The 19,305-nt window shown below is 35.7% G+C and overlaps 1 protein-coding gene across 4 annotated transcripts in view; it reads right to left on the bottom strand.

Moving 5' to 3' along the window:
• ZFAND3 (zinc finger AN1-type containing 3) overlaps positions 1–19,305 on the bottom strand; it is a 329,028-nt gene that overhangs the window by 188,446 nt on the left and 121,277 nt on the right. The gene's annotated exons all lie outside the window — the stretch shown is intronic.

The following is a 19,305-nucleotide window of genomic DNA, read 5'->3' as shown; positions in this document are numbered from 1 at the left end:
TAATTTCCCTTTGCCTCTCCTAGAAGTTCACATTTCTCCCCAGAGCCACACAAGTCAGAGGTTATAGGTTGGCTACCTCATAAATCAGGCACCTCTTCTGGTCCAGCAGTTTGGCATGGTGGTCAAGTGACACAAAAAAACAGGGTGAATCCATCCACAATAACTAGAGGTCAGAGCGGGACTCTAAAGTCTGCATTTCTTCTACTATATTATATTACCTGATCTTTGAGAAGATGGTAATAGTTCATAAGGTCTGAGGAAAGATTTGGACTCAAAGGTCTGTTTCATTTTGTAGGACTTGAGGAGAGGAATACAGGGGGAAAAGCTAGGCAGAAGAAAAGAAAGAATGGAAGAGAAGGAAAAACAGAATTCAACAGGAGAAATAAGATATTGAAAAGGATTTTAATATATGAAACATTGGCCCCAGCCAAAAACAGTCAACAATTATTGCAGAAAAGAAGGATTAATAAGATAACAGACCCCACAACTGAGATCCTGAGAAAAGTACAGAAAAACATACATTTATATACCCACCTTACGTACCTTACGTTATGGACTAATCCTGCTGCAGTATGGTCAAGTATTACATCCAATATAGTACTAGAGAGAGAGCTTGGATAGAAAGGTTTGACACCTAGATCAACAAAACAATGTTAGGTTCTAAGTTCAGAGGCTAAGAGCATAAAGTCAAAGAAAAGAAAGGATTTGAGAGGCAAGGCTTGACATTCAGAAGCAGACTATAAAACTTCACAGAAAAAGCTTTTGGTATTGTTGAAGCAGGAGGGAAACCTAGAAACTAGAAACCATCCATGACTTTAATTTTTTAAAAGGGGGGAGGGGGTGATCTTGGGAAAGATGAGTATCATTTAACATGGAGATCAGTAAAAATTTTAGTAAGAGTAGTTTCCATAACTAGAATGAATCAACAAATAAGGGAATTTGGCAGCCTTTTCTAAACTTATAAATAAAGGGAAAGTATGCACATGGAAAGGTAGCTACAAGGTTCTGAGATGGTTGTTTGAATACATGCTAAGAGGATGTAACTCTTGGAGAGTGAGCAGTTTCACAAAAGGGAGGAAGTTGCCAGGCTCAGGTGAACATCACTGATGGTACTCCCCATCACACTCTGTCCAGAGAGTGCAAGGTGTATGTGAATGCATGCTGGCAACAAAGACCTGAAACATTTGTCACACTCAACATTTGGCATTCAAGGATTTAACACTTGGGGTTTCAAAGCTCACTACATGTAACCAATTATTTTGCTAAGTATGAATTTAAATTATGTTGCAGGACAGCTGTGTGTGCAGGAATAAGTTACTTAGATGAACACTGAGCCTAAGCAGACCAGCTCACTGTGGTTTTACCGTTTTTATTTCACACAGGATCTCAAGTAATTCTCAGAACAATTATGAGAGGTATGGTACTACCACCCACATCTATAGATAAGAAAACTAAGGAAAAGATATGCTTCAATGGTATCTTAAAGGTTTCAGAACACATCTCCCACAAATTTCAAGGGTGTATTGTATTGCTACTTGTTTATGCCTAAACTCCCCAATTCAACTTTATGGTCTTTGAGAGTAGGTACTATATATACACTTCTCCCTACAGTGCTTAATGTAAACAATAAACATAGCAGATATTCAAGAAAATAATCTTCTGAACAAATGCAATTTATTTCCACATAGCACTTCTTTTCAAGTTTCAGAGGCACAGGTTACAAGTGTTCTCAGAAAAGAAACAACAGTTTAAGCTGAAATTGGAAGCCTGAAGAATCTGCCTCTATGTGGTCTCAATTTAATTCTGGATCTGAAAGATAACTTACCCCTATTTAATGGAAAGATTTTCAAAGTACAGAGCTTCCCTGGTGGCGCAGTGGTTGGGAGTCCGCCTGCTGATGCAGGGGACACGGGTTTGTGCCCCGGTCCAGGAAGATCCCACATGCCGCGGAGCGGCTGGGCCCGTGAGCCATGGCCGCTGAGCCTGTGCATCTGGAGCCTGTGCTCCGCAACGGGAGAGGCCACAACAGTGAGAGGCCCGCATACCGCAAAAAAAAAAAAGGTACACATATAACCAGAAATCAGTTCCAAAAATGCCCACTTACATAAAGCAAGGATTACAACGATAAGGTCTTTTAGTATGGTCCCATAGTGTTCACATCAGATTCTTATATATTCAGCTGTTTATATTTATATATTTGACAATTTACATGACATCATTACCACTTCTATCTGTAATGTGCATCCATGTTATTCAAACTGACATCCTTTGAATGGTGAAACTACACAAATGAAACACCACCACAGAAAATACATGGTTAACCGCTTAAAACTGTAACTATTTTTTTAAATTAAAAAAATCTGTTTTTAACATTGTGCACAATGTTAACAGTAGTAGGCCAGAATTCACAGATTTAAAGCCATTTTTATGAGTACAACGCTAACATTTCTATCTTGATGAAGTCAGGCTAAATGCATTTGCAGGAAACCATCACTACTGTGGAGAAACTGCACTGATAACATTGAAACAGCATCTGCTGTTGCTGCACATTAACGTCACAGAGCTAGACTGAAGCTTGATTTATTCATCTTGTAACTGATAGTTGTACTCTTTGACCAATATTGCTAACACTTATTACCCAAATTTGAAACCCTGAAATACCTCCTTTTCAGAATGGTGTCATTAGTGACTGATGGTCACCACCTCTGTGACTTCATTTATCTCCTTTTCTTCTTCCTCCCCCAAGAATCTGAGCACACCCTTTGTGCTCTCTATGTTCACTTCCCTAACTCAGTGATTTTCAAAACGTGATCCCTGACCAGCAGCAACAGCAGTATCACCTGAAAATTTGTTAGACGTGCAAATCACTCCAGCCCCACCCCTTCTTGAAGTACACCCTTCAGACAAAACGAAAATGACACCAGATAGAAACATCAATCTATATAAAGGAATGTCAAAAGCAGTAGAAACAGTTATTACTCTGATAAATAAGATTTTTTCTTAAATCTCTTTAAAAGAAAATTGACTACTGAAACACAAATAGTAACAATGTAGTAAAAGTTTTATAAAATATGCAAAAGTAAAATGTATGACAACAGCACAAAGATGGGGAGGGAAGAATGAAAGCACAGTATTATAAGGTTTTTATACTATATGTAAAGTAATACAGTATCACTTGAACACAGATTGTGAGAAGTTAAAAATGTGTATGACACACCCTAAAGTAAGCACTAAACTAACAAAAATAAGTTAACAAAGGAGATACAATGGAATCATTAATCAATTAATTAATCAATTAATCTAATAAAAAGCAGAAAAAGAACAGGATAAATAGGAGATAGACAGCAAAATGACAAATTTAAACCTAATCATACCAATAATCACACTAAATAAAAATGGTCTAAATACCCCCAATTAGGGCTTCCCTGGTGGCACAGTGGTTAAGAATACACCTGCCAATGCAGGGGACACAGGTTCGAGCCCTGGTCCGGGAAGATGCCACATGCCGTGGAGCAACTAAGCCCGTGTGCCACAACTACTGAGCCCACATGCCACAACTACTGAAGCCCTTGCGCCTAGAGCCCATGCTCCACAACAAGACAAGCCACTGCAATGAGAAGCCCGTACACCGCAATGAAGAGTAGTCCCTGCTTGCCCCAACTACAGAAAGCCCGTGCGCAGCAACGAAGACCCAATGCAGCCAAAAATAAATCAATTTAAATAAATAAATAAACACCCCAATTAAAAGGTAAAGACTATCAGAGCAGATAAAGAAGCAAAAACTATAGGCTTCCTACAAGAAATGCATTTTAAATATTAACATAAATAGGTTAAAAGTAAAGAATGGAAAAAGATGTACTGTGCTAACACTAATCTAAAGCAAGCTTGAGGGGACTTTCCCTGGTGGTCCGGTGGTTAAGACTTCGCCTTCCAACACAGCGGGTGTGGGTTCGATCCCTGGTCGGGGAGCTAAAATCCCACATGCCTCACAGCCAAAAAACCAAAACATAAAACAGAAGCAATACTGTAATAAATTCAGTAAACACGAAAAATGGTCCACATCAAAAATATCTTTAAAGAAAAAAAGAAAGAAAGCTTGAGTAGCTTAATTAAACTCCAAGTAAATTTCAAAACAAATAATATCACCTAGGATAAAGATAAGTCATTTCATAATGATAAATGGATCAACTCATAGATATGTAAAAATCCTAAACATTTATGAACCTAACAACAGAGCTTCAAAATACATGAAGCAAAACGTGACAGAAATATAAGGGGAAAAAATAGAAAAATCCACATTTACAGTCAGATATTATCAATGCCTATCTCTCAATAACTGATAAAACAAGTAGGCAAAAAAGACATAGTAGACTTGAACAAACACCATCAACAAACTTTACCTGACATTTATAGGACACACCACGCAACAACAGCAGAACGCACATTCTTCTCAAGCACACATGACACATTTACCAAGACATGATATATTGAGCCAAAGAACAAGTCGCAATAAAGTATTAAAATAACTGAATTCACATGAAATATATTTTCTGAATACAAGAGAATTAAAATAGAAATAACATTAAAATATCTGGGAAATACCCAGGGAAGGAAAAAAGAAAGAAAAGGAAATACTATAGTACACTGAAATGTCCCACAAGTCATAATACTTTATATACCCATAATAACATAAATACTGAAGAACTATTTAACCACAAGTTGCACTATAAACATATCTGGAGTGGAAGGGGATAGGAGAGTATGGTGTAAGAAAGCAAACATTTTATACATTATAACAAAAAGTAAAAAATGTCTAAAAGTGATAAATCAAAAAGTAGCAATATATGTATATTAATCATAAATACAGACTATAAATTTAGAAGAAACAGAAGAACTGAAAGTAACTAGCTGCTTCTGGGGAAAACTGGAGGGAGTAGGGACCTGTGGGGCATTTTGTTACGTGTAATATTTTGACTAAACTATGGGCATGTACTACTTTGACAAAATAAATACTTTTATCAATAAAAGAGATTTCATCTACATCATCATCTCATTTGATTCCTAATGAGGGATGTATAATGACCTCCATTTGACAAATGAGTTAACTGATACTGCAGTTAGGTAGCTTGCCCAAAATCAAAGCCACCATACTTTCTTCGATAATTATATATATGACACTTATCTGGCATCATTTACACAGATAATTAAAGGAAGGAAAAAACGAATTGTTTTCAGTTCTCATTTTTATTTATTTCTGTAAATACTTTGTTTTTATTCTCCTCTACTGAAGATTACTAGTTTATTGGTTGCAAAGAACAAGAAGGAATATTCACAATTAACCTCCTGTTAATAATAGATTTTTAAAAGAAACTGGAACAAAGATTGATTCTTGGCAAATATGGAGAGCAACATTATACTCAAAATCCAAGATTAAACACTTCTTTTAATCATTATTTTTAATTGTGGTAAAATACACATAACATCAAATTTACCATCTCAACCATTTTAAGTGACAGTTCAGTGGCATTTTGTACATTCATCTCTAGAACTTCCCATCCTTCCCTCACCCAGTCCCTGGCAACCACCATTCCTCTTCCTGTCTCTGTGAATTTGACCACTCTAGGTAGCTCATCTAAGTGGAATCAAAGTTATTTGTCCTTTTGTGACTGGCTTGTTTCACTTGGCACAATGTCCTCAAAGTTCATCCATGTTACAGCAAAACTTTTTAAAACTAGTTTCCAAAGCAGTAAAAACCAATTTCTTTGATAATGCTGTGACAAATTAAAGCACCAGTGAATTTAAGAGATACTAGTTAAAAAAAATTGTTTCCCTCTCCTTCAACCATGATCCAAGCACAAAAGAATAAAAAGAGTAAGTCACAACTTTAAACTACCAAGAAAGGGTTTGTTGGTACTTTATAATGTGCCTGAAGGAAGGGAAAAACCCAGTTCTGTCTTTGAAAAATCCAAACAATTACTTTTCCTCTAAGGTTGTGCACTTTTATGTTGTACAGCAAAGGTCTACGAGAAAGAGTTTCTGTAAATTCAGACTCTTTGTTTTCTATATTAAGGGTGAGGCCACACAAAGACAAAAGTGCTAACAATGTTAGGTGGTCACAAAATACTGAGTCATGGTAAATATCTTATAAATCAGAAGTGAAATAGCCTCCATTCAGTCATACAGAGCACAAGTAGAAAATACATAAAATCTGACCTTTACAATATACTTTGAAAAGGTTCCCTTGGTTGCAGTTTTATTTAAAAAAACAAGCTTGTTGTGTGTCTTTCCATTCCCCTCCATTCTGTCACTGGGAATCTCTACCCTGAATACCCTGCATTTATTTCCATCTAAAACTCATACAGAGGTCCCAGACAGCCTTTCAATGGAGGCACTCAACAGACAAAGGACACCAGCCCTTTGAGATATCAAAAACACCACTCTGATATTGGGGTGCGACGGTTCTCTGAATTTTGATATATGATGCAACTACAGTCACCCACAGAATTTTAACAAGGACTGATAACCAGTAATGCCTCAATTGTCCAGGTGTCTGACAAGCACTTAACCAAGAGCTGTGCTTTTCACAGGCTCAAAAATATTAACACCAAAAAAAAAAAAAAAAAAAGCTTGCTTAAAACAAAGTCAGATATTTTATATGACAACTATACATCATTTTTTAAAAGTCTTTTTTTTTTTTTTTTTTTTTTTTTTTTTGCGGTACGCGGGCCTCTCACTGTTGTGGCCTCTCCCGTTGCGGAGCACAGGCTCCGGACGCGAAGGCTCAGCGGCCATGGCTCACGGGCCCAGCCGCTCCGCGGCACGTGGGATCTTCCCGGACCGGGGCACGAACCCGCGTCCCCTGCATCTGCAGGCGGACTCTCAACCACTGCGCCACCAGGGAAGCCCTTAAAAGTCTTTTATGCAAGACATTCATTTTGTTTTGTAAAGATTATATCATCTGGCATATACAAAAATAAGTGATTACCACTGCTAACTAATATAAGACTATGTCAATGATGTTCCAACACAAAATTTCCCACTGTCCAAAATGATCTGCTTCATTGCTATTTTTCTAGATACTATGCAGTTTCCCCCAACACCTCAAAAGACAAAAGTATTAAGTATCCAGCACTGCCATTACCTAAGTTCTTAAATTGCCACAAAAGCTACAAGTGACACCATCTCTATGTGACACCCACCATATGTCAAAACACAATACACCTCACTCATCCCAAAAGAAAATTGAATTTATTGCTTTTGACTTTCCTTTCAATAAAGACAAATTTCGGCCTGAAGGAAGCATACAAAGTTTTTTCTCTTTCCTTCTTTAGGCTCCTCCTCTGGCAGGATGTTTTAAGAATTTTAAGAGGAGAATTTTGTCTGCTTTGTGATATCTCATAAAGCCAGACCACCTGACAGTTGGGGGGAATATGTATGTATATATATATATATATGAAAAATAAAGACTTGTCAAGTTCAGGGGGGTTTAAAGTACTAATGATGTAGAAAACATTTTTAGGACATTTTAGTCATTCTTTAGTTGCTACATGGGATAAATCTCATTTATAATGCAAGCCTCACATTAAGAAAAATTTTAAGATTAAAAAAATTGTAATAAATATAACACAGTTGTCAACTGTACCTACTCTACCAAACAATGAATAAGCTTAAGTAACTTTGCAAAACAATCAGGAAATGAATTAATAGATGGTAAACAGAAAAATGCATATAATCCCTTACAAATACTCACAAATAAAAATGTCGTCACCACTTTGTTATAGATTTCTTTCTGGTCCCATCTTCAAGGTTACTAACAGAGCACAGTTACAATGTTAGGAGAAAGGAAATGGAGTTTGAAAGATACACATAAAAGATGAAAAAACAAGCCACTTTTTACCCCCACCACTTCAGTTTACTTTGAAACTCATTAGTTCAATAGACATTTGGAATAAGCACCAGTGTTTTAGAAAGACTCTAAGATTTCTTCCAAATATTCCATGATCACCATTTTCTAATACCAAATGATTAATGGAGATTTAACACTTCTAGACGTCCTGAAAACAATGTTATAAAACACTTATGACATATATTGAGGAATGAAATGGGCATAGAAGAAATGAACAATCTAGCTTTCAGTTGCCATTAGAAGTCTAGGACCTGTGTTAAAAGTATTTTTAAGAGTAACTTTTCCTGAGGTTAATAGCTACTGGATCTTAAACCATATTAGCCAAAGAAAACACCACTGTTATCTTATGCAAAGCTGGCAAATTCAGTGATTTCTGAAGATGCTGAATATTTTAAAAGTTATCTGTCTTAGCCTGTTAGTTCAGCCACAGCTTAGAACAGTGCTAAGAAGGCAGCAGCAGGTTTAAGCCTTAATTATCTTTACTCCGAAAACTGTTCAAACTTAAAATATTATCATTCTGGGTGTTAATCTTCAAAAATGGAGTGTGGGGCCTTTAATAATTCTGTTATAATGACTTTCTCTTAAAACCATCAGTAGGACTTTCAAGACTTTAGGACAGTGTTAGAAATGTATAGGTTTAGTTTAGTCCAATTAAACTAGCTTCCTCCAGTACAGAACTCATTTTTCCAGAAATAATTTTTTTCAACAGGGTATACCTATATACTTTTTAATTGAATTACTCCATAGAAATATATTCCTCTTGTTCTCTCTTGCTTGTATATGTTAATAAATGTTAAAATGTTGTCTGAACCTGTTACCAGTCTTTATATGTACAACTTTCCCCTTGGTGTTTATATTTCCAAGCTTTTGATAAAGTTCTATTTTTTCCTTCAAATCAAGTCCTATAGAAAACAGAAAAAAATCAAGCACCTTCATTGCTTTCCTTGTGCCAATGCTGAATTCTCGAATTTATGTGATGTATCAGCTAAAAACAGAACTCTATTCTTTTTAGTGTAGATATAAATACAATATTTGAATCAACTTACGAAGGGTTCTCCCTATGGAGTGAATTAGTAAACTGTCAGCCTATAAAGATCTAGTCAAAGACATTTGTGCTTTAAATATTTGATGACAGTGCTGCTAGAATTCCAAATAGTCTTAAGTCACTGATAGCTCAAAATTCTATTATCACCTAAAAATAAAGTAACATTCATACACTATGGCAAAATCTTACATTTTCCTCATAATTTTCAAGTATCTTTGGGGGGGGTTCTCTATTACACTAAAAACTTGGCTTGACATATTAGAAAAATAAAGAGGTGAATATAGCTACAGTTTTATACACCCTCACCTTCCTAAACATGAATAATGCAAAACTTGGAAACTGCAGCAGAATTTAGTCTGCAGAAATTTAAAGAATTTTGCTAACATGTCTTGATCATGAAGAAAAAAAGTGGATTTGAAATGACAAACTTTTAAATTTATTCAGTCCATCAGGAAATTTACAAAACTATTTTTTATGAAGGTAAATATTTACCTTTCTTTCCCCCCAAAAAAGTGCTGAACTTTAGTAATGGCTCTTCTTTGTGAGTCAGAGTTAAAACCATCTCTTTTACTCCCAAATGAGTGTCAGTCCCACTCAGAGGTGCCATGTTTTATTTAGAACATACTCTTTCTCAGTAACCACTTTGTTCTAATTGGCAAGGCAAAGCCAGGTCCCTAAAGCACATAGCTCATTACATTCAGTTTGGATTACAAAAACACACAATGAAACAAACTGCCCTGAAATGTATAAATTAACCGTGTAGGAGTATGGGACAGGGAGGTGGAATTAGATTGTAATAGGGAACAAAATCCACAGGGAGGCTGGGGAACAAATCACTAGTGTCTCAATAAACTATACAAGGTTTCCAAATGAGCAAATACACAAGGCAGAGGACAGGCTTTTCCATAAGTCAACCAAACTGCTTAAATATGGATACAACAAAACAAGACTTTTCTTCCAACGATATTATGCATACATGAGAAAATGGGAACACCAACAGGAAGGTTTAACAAATGAAACCTGCAGCTTGCACTGTCTAAATATGAAACTCATCTTTGCCTTCACACTGACAATGTGCAAAACAGCCCTGCAATTAAATCACACCTCCAAACATTTTTGAAAAAATCTTCTGAGAAGCAAAACACAGAAGACTAAATTAGAAATAGTGCATCACTATGGAGTGCAGAGAGCAAGGTTAATGAGCTAAAAGTTATAGGAACAAGAACAAGAAAGATATTAAGAAATGAAGATCTCACCACCAAAATAGAAAATGCGTCAAACAACACTCTCCCCACCACACATGCACACCTTTTCCCAAATTAGCCACTGTGTGAAACTTCCAGCACTGTTTCTCTGATTTTCCCCTGATATCTAAAGACAAACTGCAACTGAACTAAATAAAAGACACGAGAAAAGGAAAAGTGTGTAACCCTAATCTACACACAAGTGCAAAACAATGCCACTGCTACATCTTTGTAGGGTTTTTACGGTACAACCCCATCTACACCAGCTACCTTCACTCCTGACAACATCAAATAGTGGTATAAGACTGGGACTGGTGTGTAAACACCTAAAATCAAATTTCAGTTCTCTGCTTTAAAATTTAATCTTGGGAACATTATTTAATCCATCTGAGATGCAGTTTCTTTACCTGTAATATGGAGATACAAAATACAAAATCGCCAAAGTTGTGAGGATCAAATGGGATAATACTGTACAAAAAAGTCCTTTATAATATAAAAGGACTGCAAAAATCTTATTATTGCAATTACTTCATTTCAGGATTCTATTACCTTTTTAAAAACATAGATATAATTGTCCATGTACTTCCTCCATCTTACTTTACAAACAGTAATTCTTATTCCATTACTATTTTAAGTATCCTTTTTTGGCATTCACTTTTAACATTATGTATGCACCCTTGCTGTTTTTCTTCAAACCAGAAGTCTTGGGTTAAGGTATTTTTTTCTTCTCTATAGCCAATATTTAGTCTAAAAAGCAAACTAAGAAATTTAAAACTTTGGTAATAGTTAAAACTATTAACATACACTTAGTTCTACTCTACACACTAAGACCCAGCTGAGCAGTTGGGGCTTTTAAATGATATAAAATTTTGTATCATTAAAGATCATACTTTAGCTATACCTTAATGGCCTATCATTTTTCCCACCACCCCTTCTGCAGACTAAGAATTAAGTGTAAGGGGGTTATAACCAAGAAAAGTATAAAAAAAAAGCAACCTTATCATAACCCTCTAAATCAAGCACAAAGGAAACAGCCAGATTAAAAACTACTCTAGGGACTTCCCTGGTGGCACAGTGGTTAAGAATCCACCTGTCAATGCAGGGGACACGGGTTCGATCCCTGGTCCAGGAAGATCCCAAATGCTGTGGAGCAAGTAAGCCCGTGCTCCACAATTACTGAGCCTGTGCTCTAGAGCCCATGTGCCACAACTACTGAAACCCATGCACCTAGAGCCCGTGCTCTACAACAAGAGAAGCCACCACAATGAGAAGCCCGTGCACCGCAACTAGAGAAAAACCCGTGCACATCAATGAAGACCCAACACAGCCAAAAAAAAAAAAAAAAAAAAACTACTCTAAGTACCTGTAGCATGGTGGAGTCAAGACCAGTGAAGCACAAAAAAAGCCTCATGGTGCTTTCCTGAGTCTACCTGTTATCCATTTTCCCACCAAACCTAAAAGAAAGCCCATAAAACTAAGTGATTATTTTGATTTAGTTTGCATTAGACTGAGAACATGAAACATTAAAATTGAACTCATCGTTTTTCATGTCATAGAGGGCTGACTTTACTACATGAAAAGGAGCCAACCACATCTAACCTAAGCAGGTCTCAGGACTAGGGATCTCCAAGCCTCTTTCACAAAGGAGCACCATCAGTTTAAAATTTGAGCACATACCTCTCACATGTCTTTTTGTTTCAAAAATAGTTGTATACTCCTGAAGTGTATTAAATGGTGTGCCCCCTCACAAAACCACCCCTCCCCCCCAAAAAAGTCCACCTGGAACCTGTGAATGTAATCTTATTTGGAAAAAGGATATTTGCAAATATAATTAAGGATTTTGATATAAGATCACCCTACATGATGGTGGGCCCTAAATCCAATGACACTCATCCTTAGACAAGACAGAGACACACAGGAGAGAAAGCCATGTGAAAATAAAAGTAGACTGGAGTAATGTGTCTTCAAGCCAAGGAATGCCAAGGATTGCTGGCAGAAACCAAAAGCTAGGAGAGACATGGAATGGATTCTCTCTCAGACCCTTCAGAAGGAACCAATCCTGCTTGCTGATATCTTGATTTCAGACTTCTGGCCTCCAGAACTCTGAGAGGATAAACTTCCATTGTCTTAAGCCATCAAATTTGTGGTAATTTGCTATGGCAACTCTGGGAAACTAATAGCAATAAGATTATATACATTATAAAAGCCAACAATTTTTAAAGAATGACAAAAATAAGTATTAGTAGAAATTCTAACATCTTCTCTTTATGCCTCAATGGACAATCCTGTGCACCGTTACAGAGACCACAGCTTTGGACCAATATGTGGGGAGAAATAAAGCCAAATAACAGAGCCAAACTATCTTAAAAGACTCAATGACTATTAAATTTCTTCTACTTAAGAATGACCCACGGTCACAATTTTTCTACTTAAGGCCTAAAAGAAGTTGCCTTTCTGCTACTTAAAGCACTGAGCATTTTGTTTCCCATTAGAAATGCAGCAATTATTTTTGACATAATTTCCATAACAACATCTTCAACACACTGCTTCATTTATCCTGACTAGCATAATAATTAACCACACAATTTAAGAATGCTTATTAGTAAGACAGCAAAGTGCTATAGACTAAGAGGTCAAAAAGGGCTGCCAGAGTTCAGCTTTGCCAATCAGTTAAGGACCTGCTGCCTCTGAGTTGCTTTCATTTGGGAACAAGGAAGCTACACCACAAAGAACAGTGTTTCTAATACAGAAAGTCTCAACATATTCAAGAAAGTGTTAAAAAAAAAAAGAGAGAGAAAATATGAGGTTATTAAAACTGTGGCATAAAAACAGTAGTTGAAAACTATTTATATGTCCATCAAACAGAGGACTAGATAAACTGGAGCACGTATAATGAAGGTGACCAATAATTTACCAACCAAACTGGGACACTGAGGAGGAGGACAAAGGGATGTTACTACTTTCACTGATATAAAAAGCATAAACTAAGACTGTTAGGTAAATTAAGACATTTGTTATAATAGAATATTATAATAGTTAACATGAACTAGAGCAACATGTATCAACATAATTAGTTTCTTCTGTTTTTAAATTTTATTTATTTTATCATTTATTTGGTTGCACTGGGTCTTAGTTGCAGCAGGCGGGCTCCTCAGTTGCTCGCAGGCTCCTTAGTTGTGGCATGCATGTGTGATCGAGTTTCCTGACCAGGGATCGAACCCAGCTCCCTTGCATTGGGAGCGCAGAGTCTTAACCACTGCGCACCAGAGAAGTCCCAACATCGTTAGTTTCTAAAAGCATTCTTTTAAAAAATACAAGTTTATAGAATAAGTACTGCAACAAACCACTTATACATATTAAAAACAGAATCATACATTGTTTATATAAATACCTATTCATAGTAAAAAGTATAAAGATAAAGATAATGATTATCTCTGAGGCAGAAAGAGGATGACCGGGGTAAAAGAAACCTGTAAGATTTTAGTTCCCTTTTAAAATATGTTATAAAGCAAAAAATAAAATAAAATAAAGACAAAACGTTCGTTAATTCTGGGTTGGCCTGTGGAAGTTTATTATATTACTTACTATAATATTCTGAATTTTCAGACACCCACACCAGACAGTCACCCACCAATGGACATAAAATGGTTCAGAGAATCTGATAAGCTGAACTGTCACTTTTTAACAAATACATGACAATGTGTGTTATACTTGAGTAATTGGACTTTTCGGCTTTAAAGAAATCAAAGAGTATACAACAGTAATCAAGTTAACAGAATTACAAAGCCATAAATACCCTATTCAAATGCTTCATTGTAAGAGCAGCAGCTGCCTTTCTTCTGGGAAAAAGTGATTTGAAAAATCAAGGTATGACAGTCATACAGAGTCTACTATACTGTCCAAACCTCACCATGCTATATAAAATGACTCATTAGAGTGGGTGTTATGTTTTACACTATTTTACTAATGGATATGGGGTTCCCACAATTTCTAAAAGGAAATATGCATTACAAGAAGTGCTTAAAATTTTCAGATTCACTCTGTTCCTCTTACTGCAGATCCTCAAAATTCAGCTCTAACCTATAATTCTTCCCTTTCAAAAGTGACTAGAATCAGGCCACTTCTAGTCCAAACTTCTAACAGGAAATGGAAGCAGAAAGGAAATTAGAGTGTAACTCCAAAGCAGTAAGAGTTCCAGGTTCATAAGGAAACATCTGAGTTTACTTGTTATGAAATGGGAATGTTGCCCTGTCCTGGAAATTACCATGAAACTCAAGTCACCTCAAGGAAAAATGTTTGCATTTGGTTTACCATTCCATCTTATGCCCACCATTGCTGTTATCACTTACCCTGGATGTCAACATTGAGATTCTGTATGCTGCTAGCTACAGCCAACTTTATTTTGCTCATTCCAGAATGAAACTAACCACTTCTTGAGTCTGTCAGACATATGCAGAATGCACTTTACTTTTTAAAAATTTATAATGTTTACAATTAATTAATAATAAAAGTCTCAACATACAGACAAAATCAATTAAAATCCCCCCCAAAAATACTCCTACTCTGAGACTACCAAAATTAAATTTTTCACATACCTTCACCCAGCTTTATTCCATGCAACTATATACACGTAATGTGTTGTCTAACTAAAAACAGTATACAACACATACTTCAGTCAACATTTAATTAATGTCCCTATGTTATTTATCAGCATTTAATTAATGTCCGTATGTTACCTTTAAAAGGGAAAAAAATCCCAAACAACCTAATGGCATGTTAAGAGTATAAATTACAAGACTCTATTATTCAATAATCACTTTGGATTTTATATAGAAGATTAAACAGCAATGAACAAGCTTGGTAATTTTCAGATTGGACACAAAGTATGCAGCAATGAGGAAAATGAAATCTTGCTTTTAATACTAGCTATTTCAATCCCTTAAAGCCTCTCGAAAGTCCATTTTAAGTTTAAAACAATAACTATAAGATAACACCAAGAAATAATAAAAGTGAAGATGAATTACTATACAAAATTAATAATTTTCTCGAGCTGACAAAGGCTAGTAACAGAAATATATTCATTTATAACCATATTTCTCTCCAATGTTAAATATCAGAACTCAACATCTAAGATCACTCATTTGAATGGGTACCTGAAAACAGATTCCTACAAAACCAAGTACACAGTTCTAGAGTCATTACTAGAATATGCTTCCCACATGACATGTATCATTTTCTTTATTTATTGCAATATTCTTCACCACTGAAAAGGCACAAGGTACAACTAACCATGAAACAAAGGTAAGCTTGCTTAACTATCTTTCCATTCAGAAATACACATATTTGAAAAGTTACACTGAAACTAATTTTCAGAAAATTAAATAAACATTAGCTTCTAATTTAAGAGATGTTTTATCTGCTTTAATTAATCTTCAACTGACAAGAGACCCCTCACACTTTAGTTCTTCTAGTCTTATTCTTGTCTTTGTATAAATTGATACAGTAATGCATTAAAAGTACTCCTTTTTAAAGGAAACATTCTGTAGGTTTAAAAAAAAAAAAAACCTTCTTGCACTGTGAATAATCATCCCTCCCTTATTTTTCCAATTTTATGTGAATCATGGAATAGCAAGTTTTCTAAAAGTTATGCTTAAATGGAACAGTATGTTCAGATCATGTCTATAGTTTAAAAAGAAATTGCTTACTTTGATTTCTCAATGAAATACTTTTGTCAGTCAATAAATAATAGACATTTTAGTATCCATTTTTTAAAGAAATTGCTGAAAATTATTAAAAACCATATACATACAGTCTAAAAGTCCACAAGACCAAACTGATTCTTTTTACACGGAGCACTTGTTAAGTTTGTCTTCTGATAACCATCTGTCATCAGTGCTACTCAAAGAATCTTCCATCCCTTGGGACCTATCTTCAAGCTCACTCCCTTATAAAGTATAAGAAATGGTCTATGGATTATAGCTACTTCCTAGTGACCAGACTCCTCTGTTCCCCACAGCAAGCATTTCCAAGGGTGGTAGAGATAATGCCACATTGCTAGAGGTGTTACTTCAGTCAGTTCTTTAAAATTTCTGCCTTCCCCACCTTGTGATCATCCTGTTTGATGTTTCTGTCATACATACTTTTATTTAGCAAATCCATTCTGTGAAAAGCACTGCTTTATGATAGCTGGGCTTCAATACAGTAGTACAGGAGGTCCTTGTGAATTTGGTACTAAATGTCCCTAAATATCCAGACCGGTTGGTATCTAAAATTCACAAATTCAAAAATTGGGTTTGCACTCAAACAGAAAATAATACTCCAGGCATTTCTATGGTCGTTAAGAGGCAAGACCACCCTTTAGATGTTATGGTTGACCTTTCATATATCTTAACACAGCCATAGGCAATCGGGATTAGTTCATGCTTTCACACAGAAAATTGTATAATCCAAATCAGTCAAGAGCTCAGAATGAACAAAGATCACAAGAAATCAGTTGGTTAACACCTTGCCTGAAGACAGAAAGGAAATATGCCCTATTCTGCAAAGAAAATGAGATCTCCAGTAACTCAATGGCTTTCCAGTGAATTTCTGCAATTTGGTGGTTTTAAACTTTTTAAACCATACTCCACAGTAATATATATTTACATCACAACCCATTACATATATAAATGAAAATAATGTGTAACTCAAACAAAAGTTTTACAAACAATACTTATCCTTAATATCTGTGATGCATTCAGACTGTTTTCTATTGTAATCAATTTTTAATTGTGGATCATGACCCACTAAATTGATTTCTCTACCCACTAATGAATCACAATACCCACAGTTTGAAAAACTGCATTAAAAAGTAGTGTTTCGACAAGTGTTTGTATCACCCTAATATAACTCTTAGTACCATGTCATGAACTTGTGTTGCTTTCTATTATATATATATAGATATTTACTGATTCTTTTAGTAAAGTCATATGAAAAACAATATGATATGTTTAATGAAAAAGAGAATAGCATGACAGATAGAATATTATAAAGCGGGTAGAAATGCCAAAACTAGACAAGACTTTAAACATGTTTTTACTCATTTCACTCAATTTCATGTAAACAAGTTATGACAAACTCACTTTTCCACCACACAGTTTTAAAAAGGAATCCTGAAAAATCTCTTTAACATAATGGTACACAATAGCTATTTTTAAAGAAATTTTTCCACCTTTTAAAGTACATTGTACACTTTATGATACACTTTAAAAGACTATTTAAAATCACAGTGGCTTTGGCCAAAGTAATCTTCATGCTGTCTTTCACACCTCATGCCTCTGCTACAATGCACTTCTATACTCACCCTATCTTCATAGAGAAACAAAATACACAAATGTATCTTTAAAGTTCAATGATCTTTTTTCTCTTGAATTTCAAAAAGAACACCAAATGCTGCTTCAGCAAGCAGGACTTCATTTACAAGTCATTCCTTTCAACTGATGTTGGGGAAATCAGGAGTGTGGGGGCAAAGATAAAGAAGAAAGGAGAGAGTATTTTCTTTACACACTTGAAAATATCCTCTTAATATTTTTAAAAGCAAAAATAAGCTGTGTAAAGAGTCAGTGGACACAGACCACCAGAGATACAATAAATAATAACCATAGAAAATAAAACTGTAACAAGTCCAAAGAAATGCAAAGACCATGGCTGAACTATCTTCACTGATACTTTTTTAAAATTTATATGTATTTAGGGACATGAGACAGTTCTTTGAGTATTTGATGTGGGCCACCTGACTCACAGGTGCCTGGCTTCTCCCACAGCCACACTTTACTGAATTATCAGGGGGAACTAGTTTTACGTGGAGACAGACACATGATATACATTTTCCCTCATTGCTACTTCATCTTTACTACACATATATATAAACTCTCATCAGTAAGGGAGCATTTCTTCATATCTGTAATTGCAGATATGCGCGCAGAGACAGACACACAATATACATTTTCTCTCACTGCTACTTCATCTTTACTACACATATATATAAACTCTCATCAGTGAGGAAGCATTTCTTCATATCTGTAATTGTAGATATGCAAAGTAAGAAAAGCACAATACATTCACTTAACATGGCAGAGATTCTGTTAAAAGTTGGATAAAAACCAAACTTACCAGTATTTTTTCTTTTAAAAACCTAATAAAGTATTTGACAAATTCCAGACCTTTAACAGATACAAACTGCCAGCTTCCGCAACCCTCCCAACTCCATCCAACCTATCCCCTAGTTTCGGCATAAATATAAAGGTCCAAAGCTTACACTCTGATCATGTCCTTGTCCAAATAGCACAATGAATAGAAGATGAAAACTGACAAAAGATTCTCTCCTTGACCAAATTCCAGCCAGGCTCCTCTGAGCCCTCTTCTCAACCAGGCCTCAACCTTGACCTATAAAAACTACCAACTCCCAACACAAATTATTTCATACACTCATATCCCCCCACATTAACAGATTTAAGCAACCACTAACACAGTTTTCAAACAGCTTAAGGCCCCTTCCCTAGGGTGATCCTAAGTCCCTCTTAAAGTGCCTGTCAGAGAAAGCTCAAAGCTGCCAAAAGAATTTAAGATTTGTTCCAACACACAGCTGACTACTATAGGCCCCTGATTACCCTATCTTAGAGCATTTACTAAAAACGGTTTAAAATTGTGAACCCTTTCTCTGTCCCTTTGAGATGTTTGTGTATCTCCTACAACTCAATCACCCAGGAGTGTCTTTCTCAAAGACATGAAAGCCATTCCTTTAAATGTAATCATCAGGAAGAACAGGATCTCAATCTCTGCCTCTGTAGGAGGATAAAATCCTAACTTTCCTAACTTCAATAACTGTCAACTAACAGACACTGCCAGTCTCATTTACAAAAACCAATCCTTTGTAATTTTTCTACTCCCCTGATTATACTGAGCCAAGCTAGCAGCCCCTCCCCTACTCCTTCATTCTCCCTTTAAAATGTCCATTTCACTCTGCACAAGTCCCCTCTTCCCTACTGCAGCAGTATATTACTGATTAAAATCTGTCCTTACCACTTTAACTTGGGTCCAGGTTTGTCTTAGATAAAACAATAAAGTGATAA

Source organism: Kogia breviceps, chromosome 10, assembly GCF_026419965.1.
Source record: "Kogia breviceps isolate mKogBre1 chromosome 10, mKogBre1 haplotype 1, whole genome shotgun sequence".
In the NCBI taxonomy this organism is placed as follows: Eukaryota; Metazoa; Chordata; class Mammalia; order Artiodactyla; family Physeteridae; genus Kogia; species Kogia breviceps.
The sequence above is the reverse complement of the archived record's forward strand: the minus strand, read 5'-3'. Positions and strand labels throughout refer to the sequence as shown.